Below are 11,502 nucleotides of genomic sequence, written 5' to 3' on the forward strand. Positions count from 1 at the left end.
GGGGTTTTTCAGGGTGCTGAATCCGAATATGCAGTTAAAAAACCATTTTAACTGCAACAAATCATGATTTCATCTCAATTTCTTCCGCCGGATTCCGTCACCGGAATCTCAAAAAGTCGCATTATAGACAACTCCCGAGGTAACTACCCCTCCCACTGTCCCCACTGTCGGTCTCAGTCTCATTCTTCCGACTTGCTTTACATAGCTCTGGTCCTCCGTAAATAACCCCGACTCTTTTCACACATTATGGTAGTGGAATTGAACACACACGTAACCCTGGCAGTTTTATTCATTGTTGCAACTTATCAATTTTAAGCCAAAGCTCTCGTACTCGCTAATTTTTGTTTCGTTTTCCAGCTTCTGGAATCAGTGAACCAGGCCAGCTTACTAGTATGCGTTTTGGTGGTCTTGGAACAAGGTATTAAGAGAATCTGTAGATTTCTCTGTTCCTAACAATAGTCCCATTTAGCATATTTCTTTTTAATGATAGCATAAGAATTGGCTTCTTTCGTGCTTCAGTCGTGAAGGTATCAAAAGCTTTAACCTCTTTTATCCTTTCTTAAAACCATGTTTTCCAGTTCATACCAAGAACTCCTTACACCTAATATTGGTAATAGCGAACCCTTAAAGGTATGTACCCTTCCTTTATTATTCATCCCTTCACACATGCCAGTATTTTTTTTTATCGACTCCACAAACGTTCGTATCTGGTCTTCGACGCTCCTGTCAGTGGATTTGAGTCACGCATTTTTGAGTCACTGGAATTTCTAAAATTTTTATTAGGTTTCCCTCTTTTCAGGTTTCTCTTGACAGTCCCCATGGTCTAATGGTCTTTTCTGAAAACTATGGCAAAAGATTCAAGATTAGGGCTCATTTAGAGTTTTAATATTTGACACTACGTGTCATTTTGCACAGCTAGCATACGGCTTGACGACTTGTCTGTTGAAATAATCATTGGAAAATGTTGGGTTTTCCTTTGGAAATTTGAGTTCCCTTGTACTGAGAGTTTCCAACTTAGAATTCATATTAGCTGTAACTGATAATAAAAAAATATTTCAAATTCTTTAATGATTAAGATAGTCGTATTGGTTAATAGAAAAAAATACACAATATTGCCCCGCGATACTTGCACATATGGCCAAAGGATTTTCTCGGGTAACAAAACCTAACCCCTTTTCATTTTTGTTTCCCTTATTCAATTAAGTTTTGCTAAGCATTACACTAATAATCTTTTGCATACTTGTTTGTGCAGATTAGGGTTTTGCCTCCTTCGCCTACTTCAAATAAATTTCCTAAACCCTTTTCATTTTTGTTTCCCTTATTCAATTAAGTTTTGCTAAGCCTTCCACTAATTTAATTTCTAATCTTTTCCATACTTGTTTGTGCAGATTAGGGTTTTGCCTCCTTTTCCTAGTTCAAATAAATTTCCTAAACCCTTTTCATTTTTGTTTCCCTTATTCAATTAAGTTTGGCTAAGCCTTACACTAATTTAATTTCTAATCTTTTCCATACTTGTTTGTGCAGATTAGGGTTTTTCCTCCTTCTCCTAGTTCAAATAAATTTCCTATCTCCTTTTCATTTTTGTTTTCCTGCGCAAGGATTATAGCGATCGTTCCGCATTCACTGAACCACCATCGCATTCATTGTTTTAATATATGTTTGAACATAAATATTGAGTCAAACAATTTTTTATCCAATGTTTCGATTTCGACCTCTTATTGCAGGCAAATGAGTATGATTTTCAGGGTTCTTACTAAAACTTAGGGTAAACGGCTTTGAATTTCAATTTCATGCTACTTTAATGCTATTCTAGAGTTAACATTAATTTAGAAACATTTAATGTTTGTCTCAAATGCCCTTGGTTAAGTTTCATAATAGACTTATAACACAGTGCCTACACTTTGCATTTTACATGCATTTTGCCACGACTCATTCTAGGCCTTGGTCTTCTTTCTTTGGCATTTTGAATTCAGAAACATTTAATGTTTGTCTCAAATGCCCTTGCTTAAGTTTGGTAATAGACTTATAACACAATGCCTACACTCCGCAGTTTACATGCATTTTGCCACGACTCATTCTAGGCCTTGGTATTCTTTCTTTGGCAGTTTGAATAAACTCCTCCTTTGGTCCTCCTATTTGCTTGTTCTTAAATACGATATAAATTCCACTGAAGCAACTTTGACTCTTAAGACTTTTACTTTTCTTCCTACCACAAGAAAGAACTTATCCTTGAGGAAAATAAAGAAGTCATGAACTCATCCCTGAGGAAAATACAGAAGTCATTGTTGAGGAAAATAAAGGTCTTGTTCTTTCAACCATAGGAACTCATCTTGCATCCCGCAGAATAGACATATCTTGCATCCTGTAAAAAGGTTTTTGCAAGAAACATATTAGAAGTATCTTACCTCCTGCAAAAAGGCAACACATTGACATATCTTGCATCCTGCAAAAAGGAAACATATTGACATATCTTGCATCCTACAAAAAGGACATGCATAATCAGTGAACATAGCTGCAAGGTAATTTTAGTTGTTAATACTGAGTTAATCCCATGTTTTTTCTATTTATTAGAACGCTAATGTTTTTCTATTTTTCTATTAACAAGTTTGGCACTTTTAACATTTCAGTGAAATGTACGCTATTCAATAATGAGTTAATGAGTTCAGGCGTAATTTGTAGAGATGGGTAATATCCTAGAAGCTTACAAAACTCTGCTACATAAATCTACTAAGAAAATTACAGATAGGTTTCTGTACCTTTTTTAGTAGGGTGAAACAACTAGGGTAGGTAGAATCCATGGTTGCAGTACAATATTCTGGCTTACCGCCAAAAATATGTTGGCTCTTGCCGGGTCTTTTGGGGTAAGCGCTTCCCCTTCATCTTGTTGAATTGGATTTGTTCGGATGGCCAATAGTGGTTCATCAACACACAACAAATGTAACCTAATTTGAAGGTTTACTGTTGCATTCGACACTGAAATACAATCTGCTAGCCATAATATAAACATGTTTATATATATTGCGCTGCCAAATAGAGAAATCAACATTCTGCATCATTATCCAATAGAAATTTTGCCCATCAACATATAATGGCTTCTCATCCACCATAGGCTAAGAGGGATCCATTTTGTTGGAATTTAATTCCAACTACAACATAAACAGTTGGACAGAAATCTGATTTGATGTAGATATTCCAGACTGTTGGATGCCTCAAATTCGTGCTTGATATTTTGCACATTAATGTGCATTAAATTTTCAGAATTAAATTCCCATGCAACGGCCGACTTCATTTCTTCAAAAGGCATCACCACTTGCTGCATTCAATACGCAAATAATCTTTAGAAGATATTTTTATTATCTTATTGTTTAAAGCCAAATATATTTTAACATATAAATGTAATGAACAACAGTTCTGTTTTAGGTTAGAAGAATGATAGAGAGTCTTTTCTGTAACACACAGCAGTGCTGAAACTGTAATTTTCTGAGATAGCAGAAATTGGTTTGTGGAACTCAAGCGTTCCTGTTGTAATCCCTCTGTCAAGAGGAAGATGCTCTTCAGCATAATCTTTTGTAAAAATCCCTCTATGTGAGGAAAACATTTTTGTATCACTTGGTTCACTGCTTATAAATACAAGTTTTATTTGCGCGTTGCTGTTACACCGTAACCAGAAAATAGTCTTGACGTCAAAACAGAGAGTTGTTGGTATACGAGTTTCAACATTGCTGAAACACCGTTGTTGATACACTGCAAACAGCAACTGACGAAACTGCGTTGCTGAAACACCGTATTCCGCAAACGATTTTTATTTCCGCTATGTTAAAACAGAGTATTGTTCTGTTTTTCAGTTTTGTTTAGAATTATCAAAAATTCCAACATGGTATCAGAGCTAGTCTAGGCACTCAGTGAGTCAAAAAAACAGAGTTTGTTTTTTCACTGTAGGAGCTGTAAGAAGTTTATTGAGCAGATTTTCTCCAGCAGAAAAATTTTTTGCCTGTTTTTATTTATACAGTCAGTATCTCTTCTTTATTCATACAGGTTAAGATGGCAGATGCTGGAACAGGTTTGACAAATTCCCAACTGCCACAGTTTAATGGGAAAAATCACAGTTATTGCTCCATAACAATGAAAGCATTGTTTGCTTCTCAAGGAATATGGCAGCTGGTTGAAACTGGCTATGTTGAACCTGCAAATGCAACAGCGTTGGCTGCTTTGACAGTAGCAGAAAGGGACCAGTTGAAGAGCAATAGGAAGAAGGATGCCAAAGCTCTCTTTTTTCTCTTTCAATCAGTACATGAAAGTGTTTTTCCACGGATTGCAGCAGCAACAAAATCCAAGGAGGCATGGGATATTCTCAAAACTGCTTATCAAGGCATGGAGAAGGTGAAGACTGCAAAGTTGCAGATGTTGAGGAGAGACTTTAAAACACTCAGCATGAAGGAATCTAATACAATAGATTCATTCTTCACTCAGGTTGTTGGGTTGATAATCCAGATAAGATCTCATGGTGAGATTCTTGAAGAAAGAAGGATTGTAGAGAAGATCTTGAGAATGATTGTGGTAGCAATAGAAGAAACAAAGGATCTCTCACAGTTCACAGTAGATGAACTGAGTGCTTCTCTTATGTCTCATGAACACAGACTGGGTAGAGGAACAGATTCCTCTTTTGAGCAAGCATTCAAGACTCAGATGTCTTTTGGCCAAGGTAAAGGTCGAGGCAAAGCAAATAACAGAGGTCATGGAAGAAGCCAAAACAAAGGCAGAAATAATCCTGTAAGCACAAGTGGAAGGAGCTGCAATCAGAACCAAAATGAAGGTTCAAGCAAACAACAAGCTCATGGACAAAGGTATGACAAATCCCAAGTCCAATGTCATTATTGTAAGAAATATGGGCACTACGCCAATGAATGTAGGGAAAAACAAAATGACATGAATAATAGGCAGAATGCTAATTTTGCAAATGAAGAAGATAAGAATCCAAAGATTGTGTTGTTAGCATGTAACGTTGCACAAGACAAACAAGAAGATTTTTGGTTCTTAGACTCGGGTTGTAGTAATCACATGACTGGAAATATTGAAATGTTTGCCAATCTGGATGAAAATGTGAAATTTGAGGTAACAACAGGAACTGATAGTAACATATCCATCAAGGGTAAGGGCAGAGTCAGTATCCGAGCAAGAAATGGAGAACAGATGATTGTGCCAGAGGTATACTATGTACCTGGTCTGAAATGTAATCTTTTGAGCATTGGACAGCTCATTAACAAAGGTTACAATGTGTTCTTCAAAGATGATATGTCAATCAGAGACATACCTCCAAGTAAGAAGATCATTGCACAGGTGCAGATGACCAGCAATAGAATGCTTCCTCTCAAACTCAGGGCAGATTTGAAAGAAGGAAGAACTATTGCAGCTGTAACACAAGAAGTCTTTCAGGAACAAGTGAAAGATGAGAATTGGTTGTGGCACTTGAGATTTGGACATCTCAATTTCGGAGGCTTGAATCTGTTGCACAGAAAGGGAATGGTAAAGGGATTGCCATTGATTGAGAAACCGGACAGCCTTTGTGAAGGCTGCATCTTGGGCAAGCAACACAAAGAAAACTTTCCAGCAGGAAGGAGTATAAGGGCAAAAGAACCCTTGGAAATTGTTCACTCTGATGTGTGTGGACCGATGCAAATACCATCATTTTCCGGAAATAAATATGTTTTAACTTTCATTGATGATTACACCAGAAAGACATGGGTGTATATGCTGAAACAGAAGAGTGAAGTGTTTGAGAAATTCTGCCACTTCAAAACTCTTGTTGAGAAGTAGTGTGGGCATTATACCAAAGTGCTCAGAACAGATAGAGGAGGAGAGTACATCTCTAAAGACTTTTTGCGTTTTTGCAGAGAGAATGGCATACAAAAGCAATTCATCGCTAGGTATACACCTCGGAGAAACGGTGTTGCCGAAAGGAAGAATAGGACCATTCTTGACATGGTCAGAAGTATGCTAAAGGCAAAACACTTGCCGCATGAATATTGGGCAGAAGCTGTCATTTGCGTAGTTTACATCTTGAATAGATGCCCAACTAAAGCTGTCATGAACAAAATACCAAAAGAAGCATGGAGTGGTCAAAAGCAAATTGTCACTCACATGAGAGTATTCGGTCGTGTAGCATATGCACATGTACCGGATCAGCTAAGGAAAAATCTTAACAGTAAGGGGGAGAAGTGTGTCTTTATTGGCTATTGTGATGATTCAAAAGCATACAAACTCTATAATCCATCCAACAAGAAATTGATAGTAAGCAGAGATGTGCAGTTCATTGAAGATGAAGCTTGGGATGAAAGCTTAGAGAAGACAGTAAATGTAAAGACAATTGTGTCTCACGAAGAAGAAGAGGAAGGGACAATAGCAAATAATCCTTCCTTGGTGGCTCCTCCTCCACCACAGCAAGTACAGCAAACCACACCACAAGCTAGAATTCGAACAGCCTTGAGAAGTCAAGGAAGTGCTTCTCCAAGCACACCACAGGGATCAGAAATACCCTCAAGTTCGGATGGAACTCCAAGCATACCAAGAAGACCAAGATTCAGAAATCTGAATGAGATTTATGAACAAGGAGAGGTAAGTAACAATATCGGTCTAAATTCATTATTCGCTTTGTATTGTCATGTTGATGACCCAGTTCATTTTGAAGATGTTGTAAATGAAGATAAATGGATTTAAGCAATGAATGAAGAAATTGGTGCAATTGAGAAGAGTAAAACATGGGAGTTAGTGGACCTCCCTGAAGGCAAAGATGCCATCCCTGAAGGCAAAGATGCCATTGGAGTTAAGTGGGTCTATAAGACCAAAAGCAATGCTGAAGGCAAGATTGACAGGCACAAAGCAAGACTTGTTGTGAAAGGCTACAAGCAGCAACAAGGCAAAGACAATGATGAAACCTTTGCACTAGTAGCAAGGATGGAAATAGTCAGAACAGTGTTGTCTATTGCAACACAACACAAATGGAAGATTTATCAGATGGATGTTAAATCTGCATTCCTGAATGGAGTGTTAAATGAAAAGGTTTATGTTGAACAACCTCCAGGCTATGAAGTTGAAGGCCAAGAGCATAAAGTCTGCAAATTAAAGAAGGCTCTTTATGGGCTGAAGCAAGCTCCAAGAGCATGGTACAGCAGAATAGATGCTTATCTGATTGAGAATGGGTTTGATAAGTGTGATGGTGAACCCACACTCTACATAAAGGAGAATGACGGTAAGATTCTTATTGTTGTTTTATATGTAGATGATTTGATTTTTACTAGCAATGATGCTTCTCTCATTGTTGATTTTAAAGCAGTCATGAAAAGTGAATTTGAAATGACTAACTTGGGCTTCTTAAGATATTTTCTTGGAATTAAAGTAGACCAAAGTGAAAATGGTGTTTTCATTTCTCAAGTTAAATATGTAGAAGCAGTGTTGAAGAGATTTAACATGCAGAACAGCAAGGCAGCTGTGACTCCAACTGTAATGGGGTTGAAATTGACCAAAGAAGACAGCAGCAAGGATTTTGATCCAAAACTGTACAAGAGCATAGTTGGCAGCCTTATGTACTTGACTGCAACTAGGCCGGACATTATGCATGTTGTGAGTTTAATCTCCAGATTTATGGAAAGACCGAAAGAGACTCATTAGCAGGCAGCCAAGAGGATTCTAAGGTATGTGAATGGAATGAAGGGGTTTGGTATTTTATACTCCTCTTCTGAAAGTTGCATGTTGACAGGTTACACTGACAGTGATGGGGCTGGAAGTGTTGATGATAGGAAAAACACATCAGGATATGTGTTTCATATGGGATCGGGAGCCATCTCATGGGCTTCCAAGAAGCAACCAGTTGTGTCTTTGTCAACAGCAGAGGCAGAGTATGTGGCAGCAACAGCAGCAGCATGCCAAGCAATGTGGCTGAGAAAAGTTCTCAGAGATTTGTGTCATGAACAAGAAAAGGGCACAACCATTTACTGTGACAATAGCTCAACAATAACATTGTCTAAAAACTCTATTTTTCATAAAAGGACAAAGCACATAGACACCAAATTTCACTTCATACGTGAATTGGTTAACAATGGTGAGATTGTTTTGCAGCACTGCAGAACAGAGGATCAGTTCGCTGACATCTTAACAAAACCATTGGGAAAGAAAAGTTTTGATCATTTCAGAAAATGCCTGGGTATGCAAAAAACCCCAACAGTTGAAATTAAGGGGGAGTGTTGGAATTTAATTCCAACTGCAACATAAACAGCTGGACAGAAATCTGATTTGCTGTAGATATTCCAGACTGTTGGATGCCTCAAAGTCATGCTCGATATTTTGCACATTAATGTGCATTAAATTTTCAGAATTAAATTCCCCTGCAACAGCAGACTTCATTTCTTCAAAAGGCATCACCGCTTGCTGCGTTCAATACGCAGATAAGCTTTAGAAGATATTTTTATTATCTTATTGTTTAGAAGAATGATAGAGAGTCTTTTCTGTAACGCACAGCAGTGCTGAAACTGTAATTTTCTGAGATAGCAGAAATTGGTTTGTGGAACTCAAGCATTCCTGTTGTAATCCCTCTGTCAAGAGGAATATGCTCTTCAGCATAATCTTTTGTGAAAATCCCTCTATGTGAGGAAGACATTTTGGTATCAGTTGGTTCACTATTTATATATACAATTTTTATTTGCGCGTTGTTGTTACACCGTAACCAGAAAATAGTCTTGACGTCAAGAAAGAGAGTTGTTGATACATGAGTTTTAGCATTGCTGAAACACCGTTGCTGATACACTGCAAATAGCAACTGACGAAACTGCGTTGCTGAAACACCGTATTCCACAAACGATTTTTATTTCCGCTGTGTTAAAACAAAGTATTGTTCTGTTTTTCAGTTTTGTTTAGAATTATCAGAAATTCCAACACATTTCTCTGAACAAAGCTATATCTAAGGAAACTATACAGATAGAAACTATAAAGAAATTTAATGCAAATTTAGTGTAGGGAGCAACATCGAATAGAAAATAGAGCCCTGTAAGCCCCAGATTTTGAAAGAAAAGGCAAGCAGTCTAGCACCCTGCCTTGCTTGCCCTGGCCTCAACCTGTGTTCTTTGTTTATAGTTTTACACTCCCACACAAATAAATGCAAACAGTTATTTTGATTACTGAATACCTACGTTGTCCATGTTATTTGTTTATAGTTTTACACTCCCACACAAATAAATGCAAACAATTATTTTGATTACTGAATACCTGCGTTGTCCATCCTCTACATCTCTTTGATGGGAATTCATAGTTTTAAATCATAAAATCGTTTATTACTTTACAATAGCATTTGCTTTGCTTTTCAATAGCATATTTTTATCTTCTGAATAGTATCTAGCATCTGTTTTTTTTTTAGCAGGAAGCCCAGGGTGATACTTTTTGAGAAGAAAGCAGTATATTTATTTCTCCAAAATTTTCTCTATCATGATCTGCAAAAATTAGAAGTTTTTTGTAAGGTGTGCAAGAAATCTCTTACCTTGAGTTTCTCATTGAGAATTAGAAGTTTTTTGTAAGGTCTGCAAGAAATCTCTTACCTTGAGTTTCTCATTGAGCTTATCCATACAGACAAAATCAATCAAGCTTGGGCTAGTTTTGAAATGCATATGAAATGTTTTTATGCTTGTGACATGAAATTTTTTTGTGGGGATGTTGTTTGTAGGTAAAGCAGTATATTTATATAATTTTCTGAAGAAAGAAGCTCTGATTTTTATAAAAAGGGAAGTTAGATGTTGATAAGGTTACCATACCAATTTGGCTAAGAAAGTTGGGCCTTGTTGTACAAACATTTTGCCTCCCAGGATCCTAGCTTGCACATGGAAATTTTACCCAAAATCCTTGGTATATTGATGAAAAAATGCCATATCAAAGTCGTTTCACGCTACCGTAAATAAAATTTTAAAAATTTTAGTCTCGTGCTGAAATTAAAATACATAGCAGTCAACCAATTGTGCTGACCTAGTAAACCTAAAGCTCAAAGGGGACTTACCCTAATTGACAGGTTTAACCGTTTGCATAGAGGGAGATTAAGAAAAAAGTAGATGACGTCAATGACAATGGAAGGATTGCCTTTAAACATTGCATACCTATTTCTTTCTCTGGTGCCTTCCAAGAGTTTCCTTGAGATAGAAAACCATTTCTTTCTCTGGTGCCTTCCAAGAGTTTCCTTGAGACAGAAAACCACTATTGACGGAATGTGCTAAAATTTTGAACCTGATGCCCAACATAGGGTTGAAATCTCCTTCAATGGAATAGTGTGGAACATGGGATTTCGCTACAACAAATGTTATCAAAGACTTTTTTGCAGCAGAGTTGCTCTCACTACATTATTTTCCTCCATTCTTTGAGAAATCTAGCCCACTCTTATCCTTTCCCTGGGATGCTTCCCACCTCACCATTAAGGTTGCCACCACCGCCTAGGCGGAACTGAGTTGTTGTTGCTATAAAAAAAACACCTATTGCTATCACCAAAAAACTTGTTATTCGATCTACAACAACATATGATGGGTTATGAACTGCATCAAGAAAGCTCAAACTTACAGAATACAAAACTTAGATCACAAAAAGTGGAAAAATATAGGAAAATCATGACGTAAACAACATTGAAGACGGAGGAAACCAACCCAGAAAGCCTATGGTTCGATTTACATGGACAAGGTCTGTTTTCAGTCATAACACTGTAATAATCCAATAGTCATAGTCATAAGGTGATTGCAGTCATAACATTGTAATAATCCAACAGTCATAGTCGTAAGGCGATTATAAGGCGATTACATGCATGAAGCCACCTTCCCGATGGGTTTTCAGAACGCACTATATTTTATAATATTAAATAAGAGTTTTTAATGTTTTGAACATTATCTCTCTTGTGTCGCGTTACTATCATTTTCAAGAAGGGCATCTGTGGCTGTCGGGTAATTTTATAAAGGAACAAAATGCATTTCTTCATTGCTCCCAATAACGTTATTACTGGAAATTTAAACTTCACGTGTAATCTTTTTAAAAGAAAAACTTAACGGCCACTGTGGGGTTACCACAAGATTAAGAGCTCGGGATATATGTATACAAAATATTTAATCAACAACAATTGTAGAGTAGAGTTTTCCTTCAATAAAGATAATGTTACCACAAGGTTAAGAGCTCAAGATATATGTATACAAAATATTTAATCAACAACAATTGTAGAGTAGAGTTTTCCTTTTATAAAGATAATAGCCTCACCAGAAAACAACCAAAAAAATACTAATTATCGGTAGTTATTTTAAGAGGATTCCAATTATGGGAGACAACTTTAAAAAGAGATAATGGAGATAATTATATTAAAATATCATCAAACAAACCAGAAAAGATTTCATGGAGCACATATTGCATTTCAAAAAAAACCGATTTGTATCTGTCGAGAGCATTGTTAGGAGACATTGAAGAAAATCTTGATGATCTAGATAGATTCAAAAATAT

This window comes from Pinus tabuliformis, chromosome J (assembly GCF_031772625.1).
Source record: "Pinus tabuliformis cultivar Carrire ecotype Pingquan chromosome J, CPIR1, whole genome shotgun sequence".
Taxonomy (NCBI): domain Eukaryota; kingdom Viridiplantae; phylum Streptophyta; class Pinopsida; order Pinales; family Pinaceae; genus Pinus; species Pinus tabuliformis.